The sequence below is a fragment of the Passer montanus genome, unplaced genomic scaffold (assembly GCF_014805655.1).
Source record: "Passer montanus isolate IOZ18808 unplaced genomic scaffold, ASM1480565v1 scaffold38, whole genome shotgun sequence".
Taxonomy (NCBI): domain Eukaryota; kingdom Metazoa; phylum Chordata; class Aves; order Passeriformes; family Passeridae; genus Passer; species Passer montanus.
This window is the reverse complement of record NW_024368596.1, coordinates 3,601,580-3,620,367: the sequence shown is the minus strand read 5'-3', so window position 1 is coordinate 3,620,367 and position 18,788 is coordinate 3,601,580. Positions and strand designations below refer to the sequence as shown.

The 18,788-nt window shown below is 48.4% G+C and overlaps 1 protein-coding gene across 8 annotated transcripts in view; it reads right to left on the bottom strand.

The window, feature by feature from the left end:
- The window catches only part of GPR50 (G protein-coupled receptor 50), a 51,948-nt gene extending 33,160 nt beyond the window's left edge, over positions 1–18,788 (bottom strand). The window contains exons 1-2 of one of the 8 annotated variants that reach the window (XM_039717527.1): positions 10,546–10,644; positions 9,984–10,070 (exon numbers count right to left, since the gene is read on the bottom strand). The gene's annotated coding sequence lies outside the window, so the exon portion shown is untranslated. Of the gene's footprint in view, positions 1–1,398; positions 1,503–2,225; positions 4,186–9,983; positions 10,270–10,545; positions 10,645–18,635 lie in introns of those variants that run through there. The other 7 variants (XM_039717523.1, XM_039717524.1, XM_039717525.1 and 4 more) reach the window with 7 other exon arrangements.

The following is an 18,788-nucleotide window of genomic DNA, read 5'->3' as shown; positions in this document are numbered from 1 at the left end:
GAGAGAGGAGCTTGAGAGAAAAGCAGGAATACTAACTTGGGCAACTCCAGACTACTCCAAATGCTACTGGAAACCTCTTCCAGGAACATTCTGTGTTGTCATGGCTTGCTTTCAATCTCTGTACCAGGAACTGGAAAGGGTGCTTGAGGTAAAGCTAATGCACCTTATGCCCACATCTTCATGGCACCACTGGCCAAACTCTCTTGAGCTTCAGCTCTGACCTCCTGCCTTAACACACACCTTGCTGGGCAATCAGTCACAGGGCCTGGGGTTTGCTGTTATTTGGGCTGGCTCATGTCAGCTCTTCAAAGCCATCAGGCCAGTGTTGAGAGATCTCCACCACCCCACCTTCCCAGCACTCCACAACTGAGACACTTCAGAAAGTTCCAAAGCATCTCAAAGATGAGGAGGGAAGACCTTGACATGTAGAGACTGAAGAACTGTCTCTAGAGGTACTGAGGCTGAAGAACAAACTCAGCTGGCACAGATGTAGTAGTAGAGGGAGACTGCCCAGCCATTCAGCCCTGGCTCTGCTCCCTGAGGCACCTCTGGCAGAGCCAACAGAGATATCACCCAGACAACTTCAGGGAAAAGCTGCAGGTAGGGAATGACACAACGCACAGCCCTTGTCCTCAGACAGCTTGGGGCCAGGCTAATGACACAGGCTATTGTTCTCCCATTCTGTTTAAAAAAGAAATTACTTGCATGGATGTTGGCTTTGGAGTACGTGCTTGGCAATGCCAGCAGATAAACAGAAAGGATTTTCATGGAATACCACTTTTGAAAGAAATACATTTAAGTTATTTTTGAAATATTACTAAATCCAGTAGTGAATATTTTGAATGTGGTATAATCCATTTTCCTAGAAACCAGCCAAGACAAACTGACAGCAGCACAAGGGAAGTGCCACCATGCTGCCATCCCTGTGTCACTGCTCCCTTAGGGACATGAGCAGGAGCCTCACATGCCTCCCTCCTCCATCAGTGTACCTTAAAAACACAGCTCCCATCAGCTCTTCCCTCACCAGGCAAGCCTGGATCCTTCCTGCTGATCCTGACCCTGCTCCCCTATGAGCCAGAGACCCTCCATGGAAGCCCCAAAGCCGAGTGCTGACAAATGCATTGGGAGGGACAATGCAGCCACTAAAACGACTGGGCAGGGGTATTTCAGCAACCTGCAGGTGGGACTGAGGGCCAAAGAACTGACACAGTGAGATCTGCATGGCTCTTGCCATTGAAGCTGGCCAGCAGATGAAAGCAGGAGACAAGCAGGTGGATCGGGTGGGTGCAGAAGAACCACCCCTGAGCACAGATCATCATCTCCCAGGAGTTCTACCCTGAAAGCAGAGCCCAAAATCCATACCCAGGCACAGGATTCCAGTCTTCTTCTCCCTCTTACCTTCTATGTGCTGTTCACACCACAAACCCTCTTCTGCCATGTTTGTATGCAAGTCCAGGGATAGCCTAAGCTGCAGTGATCACCTAAAGGAACAGTCTCCTCACCTTAGGGACATAGGAAAGAAAGTTACAAGTCACAGGAAAATCCTGGACCACCTGGAGAACATCTCCCTTTCCTAAAATGCTTCTTCTGAATCTCCTCACAAGCAGGACAGAGCTGAAGCCACCAGAGGAGCCCTGTGCCCCATCCTGGCTCATGCAGGCAGCTGTGGGCACACTGGGGAGGCTGCTCCCTCTCACCTGGCTGTCAGGCAGCATTCCCTGGGGCAGCATAGGCCAGGGCTCCATTTCCTAATGCATCCAAATGCAACTCTGCTGTGGATTTCACCCATCCCATTAAGATACAATTTGATCTATTTTCTACTGCAGTATCTGAAGAAATAAAACTCACAGCTGAGATCTGAAGACCATACAGCATGCTAAGAGTAAGATGAAATATGTTAAACTCTAAGTTACAGCTCATAGAGCCCACAGGAACTGTGTGCCTGCTCAGCACCACAAGGCTGGGGTTTGCTCCTAGAAAACACCAGGGTCTCTTGAGCCCACCTACCCTTACTGCAAAACATGAACGTCTGCAAGAGGCAGAGCTGCCAGCCCTCCCCACCTTCCCTCTGCCATGGGGAAGAGGTGCAGCTCAGTCAGCCTGAGTATTCCACTGCCCACCTGGGCACAGCTTTTGCTGTGCTTGGTACATCCCATCACACCTCCTGCAGGGGCCAGACTGTCACCAGTGCATTAGCATTCCCACGTGTCCCCCTCCTCCCTCACCCTCTGCATTCTCCTGCTCCAGGCCAGAAGCATTGCATCCCTGTCAAAGGACAGGCAGGGCTTCAGGGCAGGTGGGACTCTGGGCTGCTGGACCTCAGTCCCTGCAGACACCACAGCATTTGTCAACATCACATCTGAAGGTGCTGCTGGGGATTGTTCAACAAAGCAAGATCTGAGGTCTCTCAACGCAAGGCATCAAGGGGATGGTCTCAGAAGAGACTCACTGGTCCTCATTCCAATTTTCAGAAATGAAGAGGGTTAAACATGAGAAAGCTACACCACAGGTTTCCTTTTACATCTTCCAAAAAAGCAGTCCCATCAGACTGGGGCTGTTGCAGACATGACTGTCCTGGGATTGTGGCACAGCCTTCTCCTAAGGACTGTCCTGTCCTCCTCCACCCCTGATCTCTGCTGTGGGACAGACTTGGAAGGAATTAAACATCCTGTACAGAGAGAAAAAAGCAAATAAAATGCAAACAAAATGAAAAAAAGAGAAAAGCATACAAAACCTATCTCTGAATTAATTTCCATTTTATTTATAGGCCATGACATGACAGTTGTCCTTCTAAGCCTTTTAATTAATCACAGGGAACAGTTAATTTGAGCACATATGCCCACCTTCCCTCTTCCTGAAAGATGTTTCAGCTCGTATTGAAGGATTGTCTGCAAGGTAATTAATTATTTACCATTATCTATGCCAGTACTTGGCTCTCCAGATTTTTTAGGAACATCAAGTCCTCAGGCAGCAATGCTCTTTGGGGCTGAAAAGAAAAGACGAGCCTTTGCTAGAGACAGGGAAGGGCACAGGGCTAGGAGGGACTGAGAAAGGGAGAACGGGAGCTCAGCACTGTGCTGAACACGGCTTGCTCTCTTGTCCACAGGGTGGCCATCTGGGGAGGCAGGGAGGTATTTTACATGATACAAGACACAAATCTGCCTAATAACAAGATTTTTGTTTCCACTAATTTCAGCTGTATAAAGACCTACATGTGTAACAGAACTTTTGTCAAACACTGCAAAGACAAATAATCTTCAGTTCAGAAATGCCAGAATTACTGTCTCTAGTGGAAACCTGTTCCACTGGAGTATTGGTTTTGCACAGCCTGGTTTCTGATAGCAGGGAAGCCACAAAGATGGCTCCTGTGAAAAGCTCCTGGAAGCTTCCACCATGTCCAGCAGAGCCAGTCTCTGATGGCTTTGAAGATGGTGTGGTAGGGCTGCTGCTCCCGGGAGTGCACCCATGCCAGGAAAGTTCACGGAGAACTGTCCCCCATGGGAGTGACCCCACAGTCTCACAGGGGAAGGACTCTCAGAGCAGCAGAAGAAAATCTCAATGATGAGCTAACCATTGCCCTGTCCCTCTGCACTGTTGGTTGGAAGGAGCAAGGGGCTGGAGGAAAGCAGTGTTTTAAGGGCTTATTTTACTTCTCATTATCCTCCTCTGATTCCATTAGTAATAAATTCACTTTGCAACCGTAAGTTGAGCCTGTTTTGTCCTTTAAGTGTTTTTCCTGGTCTTTATCTCCACTCAGGAAGTGTTTGTCAATTTCTTTTTTTTTCTCCCCTCTCCACTGCCCAGCTGTAGCAGGGGAGGGTGAGCAAAAGACTCTGGTGGGTGCCTGGCATTGGGCCAGCATCAAACCACGGCAATTCCTCTCAAATCACGTATTTCTCACTTGACCACATACCATCTGGCTCCCAAACCACTGGTACACCTGAAGTGCATGCTGAGCACTGCTCACTTACTGAATGACTAACAGTGCTTCAACTCCATTCCCCAGCCACACACCCATGACTTACAGTGCTGTGTTCAAGTCCTGCTCCAACCCGGGCTTTGGGAGTGGGAGGAGGAGGATCAAACGACTGGGGGTGGGAGGAGCAAAAATTTCTGCTGGGAGTTGCACAGAGTTTCACAAAGGGGCTCCTGAGATCCAGCGTTCCTAAAAATACTCACGACTACATAAAGACTTTTTTCCCTGGAAAAAAAAAATAGAAAAGAAAAAAAAAAACCCAAACCCAAATATTGGAAGCTTTGACCTCACAGAGTTGATGGGATGGAATGCCCTTGGGAACCCCAACGGAGCTGCATGAAGGACCAATTTAGAAACATTTCTGAAGCTACTGTGCTACAAAGCAACTTAGGAGCTGCTCATGCCCGAGTGAGCTGCCGCCTGCTCTGGAGCTCTGGGAGCACAGATGGGAGCAGCACAGCATAGGAGCACAAATGCCACTTGGAGCAGGACAGGACAGTGGCTGAGCCTCCTCTTTGGCACTCTGGACACAGCCCAGGAGGAGCCCAGAGCAGCACTGCTGGAAGGAGGATATGCCAGGGCCTGGATGGGAATCCAGTCTGAACCCTCACCAGTGCAGGAGCAGGTGAATGTGAAGGTGATGCCATCAGAGACCTCTCCAAATCAGTTTGGCCACGGGGCTGTGCCTGTGGCTCCAACACAACCTGAACAAATGCCCTGTCTCTGTGTCTCACTGCAAGACATCTTCCAGGAAAAGGCACGTCAAGACTGTTCTCCACTTTATGCTCCTATTACACTTGAAGTTCGCACTTCACCTTAATCCAAATTGATTTTCTCACAGGTTTCATCCCACTGTCACTCCTGCTTCTCCCACCTCCCACAGCCAGCAGCCCCACTGCAGTGCCACGGGAGCAGGGGCTGCAGCAGGGACGGATCCATCCCCACCTACACTCCTGCTCCAGTGCTCCCAGAGCCCACCACACCCCCCAAGAGACCACTCTCAACAACTTCTCTGCAGCAGCCCTACAGCCCAGCCCAGCTGAGCCCAGCCCCAGCCAGGCTGCTCTGCAGCCCTAATGCTGCAGGTACCATTCCCATGGTTGGGGCACTGGGGAGCACTGGCAGTCAGCTTGAAATGGCAAACTCATCACCGAGCTGTTGGTGCATCAGTAACAAAGCTAAAAGGCAACCACTGGCATGGACTGCCCCCCTCAAGAGATCTCTGCAGCCCTAATGCTGCAGGTACCATTCCCATGGTTGGGGCACTGGCAGTCAGCTTGAAATGGCAAACTCATCACCGAGCTGTCGGTGCATCAGTAACAAAGCTAAAAGCAACCACTGGCGTGGACTGCCCCCCTCAAGAGCAGAGACATCTGTCAGCAGCCCCCCCTCTGATGTCCCAGGTGCCCATCCCTGCTGAAGGGCAAGGGGGTGCTGGCTGCCACCCTTCCCCAGCAGGTGGGGAAGGGGAGACCCTGGAGTGCCAGCAACCTTCTTGCAGTTTAACCAACACACAGGCTGCTCCCCTCAGCAGAGCCCCCCCAGAAAGCCCAGCCACCTGCAGCAGGGCCCCCCTCATTCAGGGCCATGGGCTCGGTGCATCAGCAGCACTGGTAGGAGTTTGCTGTAGACAAGTGAATCAGTGGAACAGATGAGCAGCTCCTGAAGCATCTACCCACAATGTACAGCAAGAAGAGATGTAATTTCAGGCTTATGGCAGATGCTGGAGGGTTTGTGGTGCTAAAAAAAAATTAAAAAATAAATCTCAACACCTACATATAATAGATAGCTTTCTAGGACAAGGAAATCCTGCAGTAGCCAAAAGAAAACCAGTCACAGTTCCCAACTAGATTTGAGGTAAGGAATCAGAACATGGTCCAAAACAACATCTCCTAAAGGTCAGTTTCACAAAACTAGAAAGAACCAGACACAAAAATAACTGAGAGAAAACATCTAAATATAAGTAAGTGTGACAATGCTTATTGGAGGATGTTTAAAGATGCCTTAGTAGAGTCCTCTTTCCCACCAAGAAAAGTAACAGTATATTTTAAAAAAAAATATTTGGTTTAAAATAGAAATTTAAGACAAGAGCCAAATTTAAAAGAAAAGAAAAAAATAAATCTACTTTAAAATTAGAGCCAATTTTATAGAATTCAATACATTTTATAAAGAAAGCTAGAAGATATTAAAAAACCTGGAGGCAATAGGTCTATCAGGAAAAAGCAACAATCTATCAATACATTAGGCTTGATACTAAAAATGTACAGTGAAAATATCCTGATATAGACGATGTAGAAAGTATAAGCATTACTTTTATCTTTGCAAATAAGGATGACTTAAATCTCAGCTATAGCAAAATTCTCAGAGAAGCAAGTTGGGAAGATCCCCAACAGCATCTGCTAACCATCCTTCACATCTGTAATGAGAAAACCTGGACTCGGAGCCTATGAAGGAGCTCACCCAAATTCCTAACATTGACTTTAGAGAAAAAAACAAACCAGAAGCCTGTCCCAGGCCAGCCAGGAAGTTCCAGAGGTCTTGGGATAATAAATAAAAAGCCCTGCTCAAGCAAACAAAAACTTAGCACAGTGCCAGTATTTCCAGAGGGCAAACGGCTGACCTGGGAAGTGCAGGCTGGTCACCCTGCCCGTGCTCCCAGCAGGGCAGGGAGCGGCCAGCGAGTGCTCAGGGATGGAAACACAACTCCTGTTAGTCAACACAGTTTTCTGGCTGGAGGGCTTGTCAAACGGATCTGGTATTTCTTCTTAGAGTTTGCATTTGGCTGACAAAGGTAACCGTGTTGACATAACACATACAGACTTTGTGTGACGCCCGACCTTGGCTGGGGTGAGAGTTCAAGAACAAAATCCCCCTCGCTATGCAAACAGCCGTGTATAGTGTATATCCAGAGGATTAAAAGCCAGTTGAGCCCAATGACCTCATTAGAGTTGTACCTGCACTGCCTGCCCCTAGAGAAGTTTTGGATCCCCAGAGATTACACTCCCAAGAGCAAAAAGGGCCTGTGAGGCAGCAGAAATTGCTCTCTGCACACAAAGCTCCAGGCAGCACTGCTGGGAGACATGGGTTTCCAGGGAATGCATGTTTGGGCTGTGTGCCTGAGTTTGCAGCGAGTTGAGAAGAACTAGAGAAGGGTATTGCTAGAGCCCCTGCCTAGGGAGCAGGCTCATTGAAAAATATTGGCTGGTTTTAGAGCTGATTTTCACACTTGTAAAGCTGGCCAGAGGCAGAATGGAAAGCTGTAAGGTCAGCCATGCCTGCAGCCCTCGGCTGGTCCTGATCCCACACGTGTCCCATTATACACAGCTCACTATCATTGTTTCTTACTTGGGTCCTAATCTGTGCTCAGCACTCTGAGCACCTTCCAGTAACAACACTGGACACATCAACTTACGTTATACCTTCCCAGATGGAAAGAGAAGCAGTGTGATTTCTCTTGAAAGAGAAAGTTCTTCCCAACCTCCCCAGTGCCCAATGCAATAAAAGGGTGGTCAGGTTTGTCAAAATTTTCAGCTGCCAAAAAATTTCACCCCTTCCAAAAAGACATATAGACATCTTTCCTGTGAGAGGAGCAGGGCTATTCCTCACACCCTTCACCCTCAATCGTGCCACTGCCCTGCCTTGTCTCTATGTTTGGACATACAGACCAAAGCCTGGAGCTTTTCTGGAACCTCTCTGACCACACAAATATCTCCAGTGTTCAGGTAACACTGGACTTAGGAAAGCCTAACACCAGACATTCTTCAGCATTTCTGGCTGAACAGTCAGCTGTGGATGTGAACTGTCTACCACAAAGGACACCTGGGGCTTTCAGTGAATCCCAGTTTCCTCTGCCCACAGGCACCACTCACCTCCTTCTCTTTGTTCAGTTCCAGGCAAATGCTGATGTGAGATGCTGCCCAGCAGTCACACTCTTGTGGCTATGTGCCACTGCAGGTGTGGGCAGTGCTGAAGTGACAAGTGACAAGTTCTTCAAAAATGTCCAGGGTAGTGGATCATAAACCCCACCCTCACAAGAGAGATCCCCCACCACAGCCACTGAAGCAGTGCCAGTTACACATCCCAGCCTGAATCCAGATTATCCTGACAATACAGTTTTAGCTCCAGCTGGATGACCTCGCGTGAGCTTGCTCCAGAAACGAAAGGTCCTTCCAGGATTTGGCAAGAGCTGACACAGCCATCAGAGGTGCCCTTTTCATTTATTGAACTGGCTTAGGGTATATTTGCACATGAGCAGATAAACTCTTTGTCCAAAGGACTTCAATCTGGCTGCTGGGTTCCAGATGAGCCCCTCTCATTCACGTGGCTGCTCACGTGTCAGGAGGAGCATGAACTGAGCTGAGATCCCTGACTTTCTGTCCTGCATCCAGGGAGGCTGACAGACTGCTTACTTCCCAACACAGAGAGATGCAGTACTGTCTGAACACCTAAGCACATATGATCTTTTTAGCAACACAAGATAACAACACTTAGATGCAGGTTAGACATTTTACTTTACTGAATCAGACCACCACCACCAGTGGCCTGACCACCTCATCCTCCTGCTGCTGAAACCCTCTGTGACTTAGCACAGGCACTCCCAGTTTAGGCTGTGACTGAAGGAGGAACAGTGCTCAGGTGAACAAACAGGATGGGTCTTGGGACTTACCACAGCTTCAAAGTCTGTCACACTGAATTCCCCACTAGTCACACTCAAGCTCTGTGTGCAACAAGAGCCACGTCCCCTCAAATCAGGAAGGTTAGCACTGTTTGCACTTGTGTTGACTTTATTCGTACACGCTGACAGCTTGTACAGAGAGCAGACAACAGGCAACTGACAAGGGCTAAGATCTGGAAAATATCTCCGTGATCACTTCACCACAAAGCTGTTCCTTTTCACTTTCACAGGAGCTTCAACTCAACTCACAGTGGAGGCAGTCTTGAAACACGAAATGCATTCAAGGGATCAACGATTTGAAAGGCAATAAAAGCCGTTAATAGCTTCAAATCTGCTTGCAGCCAGATAACATAAACAGCTAGTTATCTTGGGAGAAGGGTAGGGTGCTTTTCTTCCCCAGAACCACTGATTACAGACTTGCAGCACCCACATTTTAAAGCAAAGCTGAAGAGAAGGGCTTTTGCAGCTCTACTGCAGTTTCTCATAAACCCAGTACAGCCTGTCTGTGTACTACGGGTGCTGTGGGCAGCGTTTTATGTACCAGTTAAAAAGCAACTCACTATTCGAGGTCACTGCATCCAGTGGCTGCCCAAGCCAATGGCCATTTCTGTGCTTTCTATCATTAATAAATCAATCAAATGTTAGAGGCACTGGAAATTGTCCTGTCAGCCTTATCCATCCAGTACTTTTACTGAACCTTGTTGAGTTACTGCCTATTTACAGGAGATTGAGAAAGACAGTGAGACATCAGCATCTCAAAATACTTGCAACTTGCACATCATAAACACCACAGATATTTCATTAGAGCCATTTTACAAGCTATAAAACTGAAGGTCATTTTATGTTCTCTCTATAAAAGCAGACAGTGATATAGTCCTCAGTAAAACATACTCTATGGTACAATTTAAGCAGCACTACACAGACTACTTGAAACTCCTTACACAGCAACTTATATCCAGTATAAGTTCTCCGTTAATACTGATATCCAGTACTATTTCTTTGCTAAAACAACAAGACTTTGAAGAAATGAAATTTACACCCTCAAATAACACAGCCTTCTTAAAAATACAGAATATCAGTTTAACAACTTTCCTATATTAATTCATTCGGGAGGTCAATCAATAAGGCTACAAAACCGACTTCCAAGTTACCTGTGCAAAAAAACCATGTAAATTCTTCACTCTGCTTTCGGCATAGCAGATTTACGATAAAAATATGAAAACACTGAAAGGCTGGAACACAAAAGCAAGTGCACAGCGGTGTAATGGACCTGTCGTACAAACCCGAGCACTCCTGCTCAGGACCTGACGCGGCACTCGGAGTCGTCCTCACCTGCACCTCTGCCCCGCTCCTCCCAGCGCGGGTCGGCTGAAGGGACGTGGGCTTTACCTGAGTTGGCTCCTCCGTCTGCAGCTGCCTCTGGGGGACAAAAGTTTCGAAAAGTCGGAGGACAGCAGCAGCAGCGGGACGGGACGGGACGGGCAGAGAGCGAGCCGGGAACCCGGCGGCAGCCCGCTCACCGGAGCGAAGCGGCGGGCGGGCACTACTCCGGCTCAGCGGCAGCTCGGAGCCCCTGGCCGGGCAGATGGGCCGCGGGGCTCCCCGCGGAGGGGCCCTCACGGGCGGGGGTCCCCGCCGGGCCCGCAGCGCCGCCCGCCCCCGCGGGACCGGCCCTGCCCGTCCCCGCCCTCGGGCACAGGTGCCGGCAGGGAGAGACTGCCAGGCGGGGTTTCGCACCTCGAGGCGCTGAAGCATTTCCCGGTGCCTGTGCTTCCCACCGCCCCGCGGCTCCGCTCCCAGCCAGCCGCCCCTCAGGCAAACCCATCCCCGCAGGGACTTTTTCAACCAATTACGCCAGAATGAGACCATTCACTTTCGCTTTAATACTTTTTACCGATTGTAACGTGTGCGCTGCAGAATCCCCCGCAGTAATGTAAGCTCAGCAGCCCACTCACTCAGCGCCTTCTCAGCCGCAGGAAAACAGCGCTCAGCCGGGACACACAGCTCCAGTAGCCGGGATACCCCGCTCCCGTAGCCGGGACACCCAGCTCCTTTAGCCGGGATACCCCGCTCCCTCAGCCGGGATACTCAGCTCCCTCTATCGGGATACCCAGCTCCAGTAGCCGGGACACCCGGCTCCTTCAGCCGGGACCCACGCCTAGGGCTTCCAGGCACCTTCTGTGCTTTATTCCACACCTCCATGAGCAAGAAGACACCAAACCACTGCGGTCAGGCTGTGGCTGCAATACCACAACCACATGAGCTCTCAGCTTTGTTTAGAAAACAAAATCAGAAAAGAGAAAATAGGGATACTATAGAACCATGGAATGGTTTGTGTTGGAAAGGGCCTTAAAGATCATTGAGTTCCAATTCCCCATGCCGTGGGCAGGGACACGTTCAGGAACACCATCCAGCCTGGCCTGGAACATTTCAAGTGATGGGGCATTCACAGCTGCTCTGGGCAACCTGTGCCTCATCATCCTCAACAGTCAAAAATTTCTTCCTTATATCTAATCTAAACCTACCCTCTGCCAGTTTAAAGCCATTCCCTCTTGTTCTGTCGCTCCCTGCCCTTGTCTAAAGTCCTTCTCCAGCCCCTTCAGGGACTGGACAGTGCTATAAGGTGTCCCTGAAACTTCCTCTTGTCCAGGTTGAAGAACCCAGCTCTCTCAGCCTGTGCTCACAGCAGAGGTCTCAGCACCAGCCATGGGCAGGACAGAGGGCAGGTCCATGCTTGGGCTGTCCAGCGCCACCTCCTCTGGCTCCTGCCCAAAGCCACCCCTCTGTGTGCAGGTCAAAGTGCCCAAGCAAACATGAGGGTTGTGTCACAACCCATCGTGGGGGTTTTACTACTGCCTGGTCAAGTGAGTCAATAACAAAGCAAAAAGCAAAGCCTTTGGTGGCTCACTCCCTGCCAGCAGGGTACAAGCAGCAGCGAGGCACAGCAGAGACCAGCAGCAAACAGGGTCTGCCCTGGCCTGGGGGCCTGGGGTCAGAGCCAGCCTTGCATCTGTGTTCAGAACCTTGCTGAGCCAACCCGCTTTAAAGTCTGCCTACCTTTTCCCCATGACTGAAGTGCTCAATTTTGAAAAAAAAAAAAAAAAATAAAGAGAGCATTTTGGCTTGATATGTAGCTTCTTCTGGCTTCCTTTTGGCATTTTGCACTGAATTCTGCATAGTTTAAAAAAAAAAAAAAAAAAAAAAAAAGAGGGTTTTAAACAAAATTATCAAAATCCTTGAATTGTTAAAGAGAGCTTTTGGCTTGATATGTAGCTTCTTTTGGCTTCCTTTTGGCACTTTGCACTGAATTCTGCATAGTTTTGAAAACATTTTCTCTGTGTAAACCAAATAGTTTTGTTCATGGACTTTCAGCTGTTCTGTTCAGGACATACTTGCAGACTGGAGTAAGGTCAACTCTCATGGACATATCCTTCCAGCACCTTTCACCTTCACTCTGCTCTTCTCTTTCAGTTTTGCACCATCTATAAGATGCTCTTAGGAGAACGAGGATGTGACTTCAAGGGACCTGAACTTTACGTAAAAGTATCTTGGCAAGAGCACCAAAGCTACCCAAAAAAGATTTTGGCCTCACATTTAAAAAAACTTTGCTCACAGAGCAGTGCGAGGTAAAGGGGGTGTAACATTTCATGAAATGAATGCAACTGGAAAAAACATAAAAAGGGCTTTTTATCTGGTGTGTAATTTATACCTACAGAAAGCAGTTCTTTTTCCACAGCCTGGAGTGACTGCCCTAGACGGGAAGGTCTGCAGAGCTCTACCAGGCATGTGTGCATCTGCATAGCTGCAGCAACTAATCTTCCATAAGAAACTTAGAAGAAATTATGATAGATGTAGTGAGCAACTGTTTTCATCACTGGAGTGATTTAGATGAATGATCTTCAGGCTGTTTCCTCCCACCTTCCTGCTAAATGGACTCTTCACTGCTTCAATTAAGACAAGGCAAGCACTCTAAGGAGCAGTGGCAAGGGGAAAAATATTAAGGTAGAGGTATCAATGAGACCTTTTTAATTACACTTTACCAGAACTGGTGACATAAATCACGCTGAAATAAGAGTATCTCCAGTGTGTTAGAAGAATTTAGGCTCTTTTGATTGTGCAAGGATCATGAATGTGATCGCAGGAGAAAGCACCTGAATTAGTGTCAGAAACCAGAACCCTTCAGTACCTGAACTACACCAGGGAGAGAGAGTAGGTGCATGCATGCCAACAGGAAGACCAAGTAGAATGTAATCAGTGCAAAATATTCAAGCACTAGAAATGCACACTCCTTGTGCAAAATTGTCACAGCTTTGCTAACAGGGAGGCTGGAGGGGCAGTGCCTGGCACCCTCCTGCCATGCCCGTCGCAGCAGCCCTGTGCAGAGCATCTCTCATCCCTTGCTGAGAGTGTCCAGTGGCACAAAACACCCCCATTTCACAACCCTACCTAGCAGGCACACAGCTTAGTAAGAGTTAATCCAGGTATACTGTAATAAATGGAAGCTTACATAATTGAAAAATAGCTGAGGCATTAATCTTCCTTCTCGCTACCTTGAGTCCTCTTTAAAAAGATTATTTTGTCTTCAGAGACAGCTTTAATGCTACTTAATGAATCGCTTATAAATGAAGAATTTTTTTCCCCTCCTATACAGGGACAGGCTGACTACTACCCTGATTGTCACAGAGACAATTAACTTTTGTCAAATATACAAAGATAATGGCTGTTCTCTACAAATACTACTATACTGAATTTGGCATATTTGAGGCAAATTTTTCTTGCTGTTTTGACTAAGCATGCTTAGTGACAGTGACATACCCATTCCCTTTAGCCAGACCTGGGGAACTCCTCAAGCTTAGCAAAATAATTAGTGGTCCCCTGGGCATCTGCTGGAACAGGTAGGTTAGCACTGAATCAGGAACACCGGGTCGGAAATTTCAGAGTTCCAACATAAGCTCATTCAAAGGTATCTTGGTGTCCCACTTCAAAGGAGGGAGAAGACATGAAAAGAAAGGAGAGAGATACAAAATCAGAGCCTCAACTTCCACACTGCCTGTCTCAGCTGCAGACAGGGTGCAGGCAAGCCATCTTTGATCTGTAACTCCCTCTTTGAAAAAGCAGGCACCAGGACCACAGGGTGGGTTAGTGGTTTCCTCACTAAAAATAATTCCCAGTGAGCTGCAAGGCCAATTTTATAGCCACTCCTGACACTGAGGTTCCCAAGCAGTAACACTCAGTTGTCTCCCTTGTCCATGTCCCACCAAACACCTGCTCTGTCCCCCAGATTCACACACAAGGCAAAGATGCTGAATGAAGCTGAACCCCTCTTCTCCCAGCACACCAGCCTAGCCAAGTACTTGTATTTATTTCTAATAAAAACAGCAGGCAATGAAAGTTGTAATTTCTCAACACACCTGCATTTTGACTCAAGCAATGTCCTTTGGGAGACACACTAAGCAGAAGCAGAAATGAGGCTGGTAAATCCTTTGCCACATGGACTACTTCCACACTCTTTAGCCCCTGCACTCTTTAGTCTGCTCCTGGTGATGGGCAGAGCAGGTGTCCTACACCCCTGAACAGACTCAGTAAGAGTGCAGAGGTCTCTGCTGCCTCCCATATTGATACCAGCAGCCTACAGGTGTTCAATGCCACAAGCATGCAGTGCTCAGCCAGTGCAGAGTTTCAGCATGGCCTTTCCAGTACAGACTGTTTTATTTGCTTAAGATTCTGATCTAGAGCCCAGACAATGGAGGTTCATTCCTTGGTGCAGTCTAAGACTCACTGAGCCCACAAACACAGCTAAAATAAGTCATTTAGTCCTGCCATGGATTGTCATTATAAGACATAAAATAATACAATGCAGACACACTGCTGCTTTTAAGGTAAAAGGGAAGTTTATTTTTTTATTCTAACAGTTATAGATTTCTAAAAGTGACAGTGGATTGGAGGGTGAAAGTGCCACCTCTTCAATGACGCTGGACAAATTAACAGTTCATCAAATTTCTCTTCTTCTATAAAAGAATGCAAAACAATAAGTTATTTACAGAAAGTATGTGAGAAAGTGCATTACAAGAATGTAAACATCAAAAAACTTAGAAAATCTTAAAAAATCAAAACAACAATGCATCATGACTATTAGCATAAAAATAAGGGCAAACACCTTCTCCCACCCACACCCCTTATTTCGATCCTGCCCTAAAATCCAGCACGTGGCCAGGAGGCAGAGTTATTTCCAAACCAGTACCTACAGGGGAATCACTACTGCCCACCTGCAGTTCTCCAGCCAAACACATACAGCAGTCGTTCCTCTCTCCCAAACTTTTCTCTGGTCCAGAGAGAAACACAGAGAGGCAGCACAGCTGTACTGTGCACAGGGTGAAAGTGCCAGTCCTGGGAAAGCAGCACTGGCTGCTTCAGCAGTGAACGGATGAATGCAGCAGCTTGCCCTCAGCTGCCATGGCAGAGGAGATCAACAAACAAGCAGCTCTATTTATGCTGTCATGCTTGCCTAGGAGCTCCAGACAAATGAATAACCCCGTGTTCAGCCACTTCCCCTCTTTGTCCCCGAGCAGCAGCCCGACACGGCGCGCAGCCCGCTGGCCCACAACAGCCCTGGCTGTTAATCACCACCAGAGCTGCGGACACAGGCCTGCTCATTCAGCCCAGCTTAACGCTGTAATCTAAATAAAAAGGGAAAGAAGGAAACTCTGTATTCCTCTTGCACCCTGAATAATAAATGACACCATCAATGTTGCCTTGGGATGCAACATCAAGCCACCTTCCTTTGCTCCAAGATGAGATATAAGAAGAATGACTTTGAGGCTGACTTGCCTTTTCAAATATCCCATTTTCCCCCCATCTCAAACTTGAGGATACAACATGAATGAAATCAGAATTAGCCTCATTACAAATGAGCAAGGGGGAGGCTGACCTAGATTCACTCTGCCTCTCGGAAGGAAGTGACGGCAAAAGTTTAAAACCTGTCATACGGGGCTGCAGCACATTTGGGTGAAAGTTTGTTGCAATCAAATCGTGCTTTCTGAAAAGGCTTTTACTGGTGGGATGATTTGTATGGCAGCAGCTGAATTATGCATGGGATTTGTACAGTCTCTGCTGGCAAATAAATATGTGTGAAGAAACTCAGGCTTCTTCCTGCAGCAGCATCATCAGTGCCTTGAACCCAGCCCTGCATCCCTGGGGACATGTGCTGGGTTTTGTGGTAGCTCTCACCACCAGCTACACTGGGCAGCATCCCGTGGCTGGAACCAGTCTTGCTGCAGGTCTCAAGATGCTAGGACAAAATGTGGGATTTTTCAGTGACTTTACCAAACCCACTCCTGCTCCTTACAGGTCTCCTTTGACCATTCCCTTTCCAGCCCATCCCTTTTGCCCCAACATGCTGTGCACACAAAAATCTCTCTGTTCTCACAGTTTCCCACATCAGCACCTACAGGGATGCTGGCTGAGTGGCTCTCAGTTTTCCTAGGGCAGCTCTCACAGCCTCTCTCACCTCACTTTCTCTCCCCTTACTTCCCCCTCCTCCAGCCCAGGGTTCATCTCAGTTAGAGATCAGCTAGAGGAATCAGGTCAAAATTTTGGAAATATTAGGGTATTACCCAGTTCACCACCACCTGTATGGGGAGAAAGGACCTAATTTTATCCTCCAACTGTTCCAGGGGCAAGAGTGTGAGATGGAAAGTGCTGAGATGCTCTGGGGACTCTCCCCTTCACATTCCCTGCCTCCCCAGCCCCCATGTGCATTCAGATGCACACCCACCTGCAAGCATTCTGCCCACACCACGTCCAAGCTGCTTCTCCTGCTGGAGAAGGCACAAGCCATTGCCATTGGCAGATGCTTTCCAATGCTGAGGCTGAAATTCCCATGGCTGTCCTCTGCAAGGAGAGAAACGACTGCCTTAGGAAAGAAGACAAGGAGCTTTCCCTTTCCTGGAGCAGCCCCTCCTGCAGCCTGGATTGTGACTTGAGCAAATTTCAGGAGCACTTGGCACTAAGCATCTTGCTATGAAGCAGCAGTGTAGGAAGGACAGTGTGACACTTTCGAGCTCTTAATTATGTCCCAAGCAGCACCTCTGTGCCTGCAGTAATGAGGGCTCAGCTACATCCACGCTGTTAGTGAGATCCTGTTTTACTTCATCCTCATTATGGGAAATAGCCTGCTCAGATCCAGCAGCCGTGGAGATGTTTCCTCTCATGAAGCAGATTGCCTTCCCCTGTCAATTACGAGCAGAGCTCGACAGCCCTGTGCAAATTGCTGGGTGAGAGCATAAATAGGAGGACATGAGAACCGATTACAGCCCTGGTGGCAGGCTTGCTTAAAAACACCTGATGGGAACAGGAAGGTCAAGAGTAATAAAAAGCAGAGAGGTGATGGTGATGGTGGCTGGCACAGGGGGATGTGTGGTACCTACCTGCCCCTGCAGAAGTGCAGCCAACCACGGTGGCAGTGTGCTGGGAGTTAACAGGTGACTCCACAACCAAAGCTTTTTCCACGGTGAAGAGATTCCCTTTCCTCAGGCTATCACTTTGGTACTTATCAGCAACGTGCAGCCCATAGATGGGAAACTCCGTATTCTTCAGGGAAATGGAAATTATTCTCTTCTCTTGCTGTACTCCCACTAAAAGCTCTGATTTCACTGGACCATGCAGCTCTGCAGCATTTCCAAGAGGTGAGCCACCAGGTCTCTGGGCTGAGGCTGCACACAAACCTTTACCCAGCACACAGCACTGGTGCTCACACTGCCCACAGCAGCTGCTCTTACCTGAGGCAGTCCAGGGTTAACTCCCATCATAAACAAACTCTTGTCCTGCTGGGTGCCCATTCCAAAGAACAGGATGAGAAAGTGTGTGTGGATTTCAACCAGTGGTCCTGAAGATGGCTTGTTCACCCTACAGACGTTACTGACTCCTCCTGGGCCTGCTTTGCAGCCCTGTTGCCCTGCTGGACCCCTGGAGACTGTCTTTCCTCCTCTATTTGGGCAAGGAGGTGGCAATGTCTCTTCTGCCTGGGGGTCAGCCCAGGGTCAGGAATAATTAAGCGAAGAAACAACTTTCCTGCAGCAAACAGCTGAGTGCCCATCTTACAGAAATCACTTTGCTCTGCCCTATAATACATCATTGCCCATGAACTCCCACTGGTCATCAACCCACTCCCCATTGCCTGGTCTGATCTTCAGCCTGCCATGGTAAGGTCCACACCACCACCCAATGCATGTGTGAAGTGCCAGCTATGTTTGCTCTGTCCCACCCATCTCTGCAATAACTGCATCCAGAAACCTCCTCTGGGCATCAGCTCTGCATTTACACCTGTCAGTGTTTTTGCAGGCTCTGCAGGAGGGCATTGACTCCTGCTCACAGAGCAGTTCCGTCTGAAGGAAAGCTGTTGTGTTTGCCTGGGTGGGCTTTGAAAGTGGGCCTCTGTGTGCCCTGCAGAGCCATTCTTCACTTTTGCACTCCTGCCATCCCCACAGACCCACTGGGGTTGCTCACCCTCCTCACCCCAGCCCCTTTGCTTTCCTTCTAGACCCTGCAGGCAGAGCTGCCTGTGATTTATTTCCTTGTATTTAATTCTGCTAAGTCATAGGCACCAGAAATCTGCAGCTGGCAACTCCAGGCTGCTTTCCAGCTTCTCCATCCAGACCTGCCAGCAGACGTTTTCAGTTTTGGTTCTCAGATCTCCATTACAGTCTGCTCTCAAAACAGTGGATCCACCAACCCTCCAACTGTGCACGTTCAACTCCACAGCCTTAAAGCTGCTACAAATGAGCTGCAAGTTCCTCCTGCTCCTCAAGAGAAGAGGGCATCCCTCCAGTGTGTCTTTCTTTGGCAGAGAGTGGTATCCTTCAGATCTCCTGAGCACAGTTTGGTGCCTGGTTTTCCCCTCCTCCCCAGTTGTAGGCTCATAAGCAAAGACAGCTCTCTTCAGATCTGGTGATGTTAAAGTTTTTCTTTATCAGTAACTCCACTTACCTCTGCAACAAGGTGAAAACAGTGCTTGAATTTCTGCTGCTTTCCTAGAGAATTTAAGTGACACTGAGCTGTAGGAGCATCCATCCTCCTGCTGCCTTTTCCTCAGCTCCTCAGTCTCGGTTGTGCTCTGCCATTCCTGCAGGCATTTCCTAA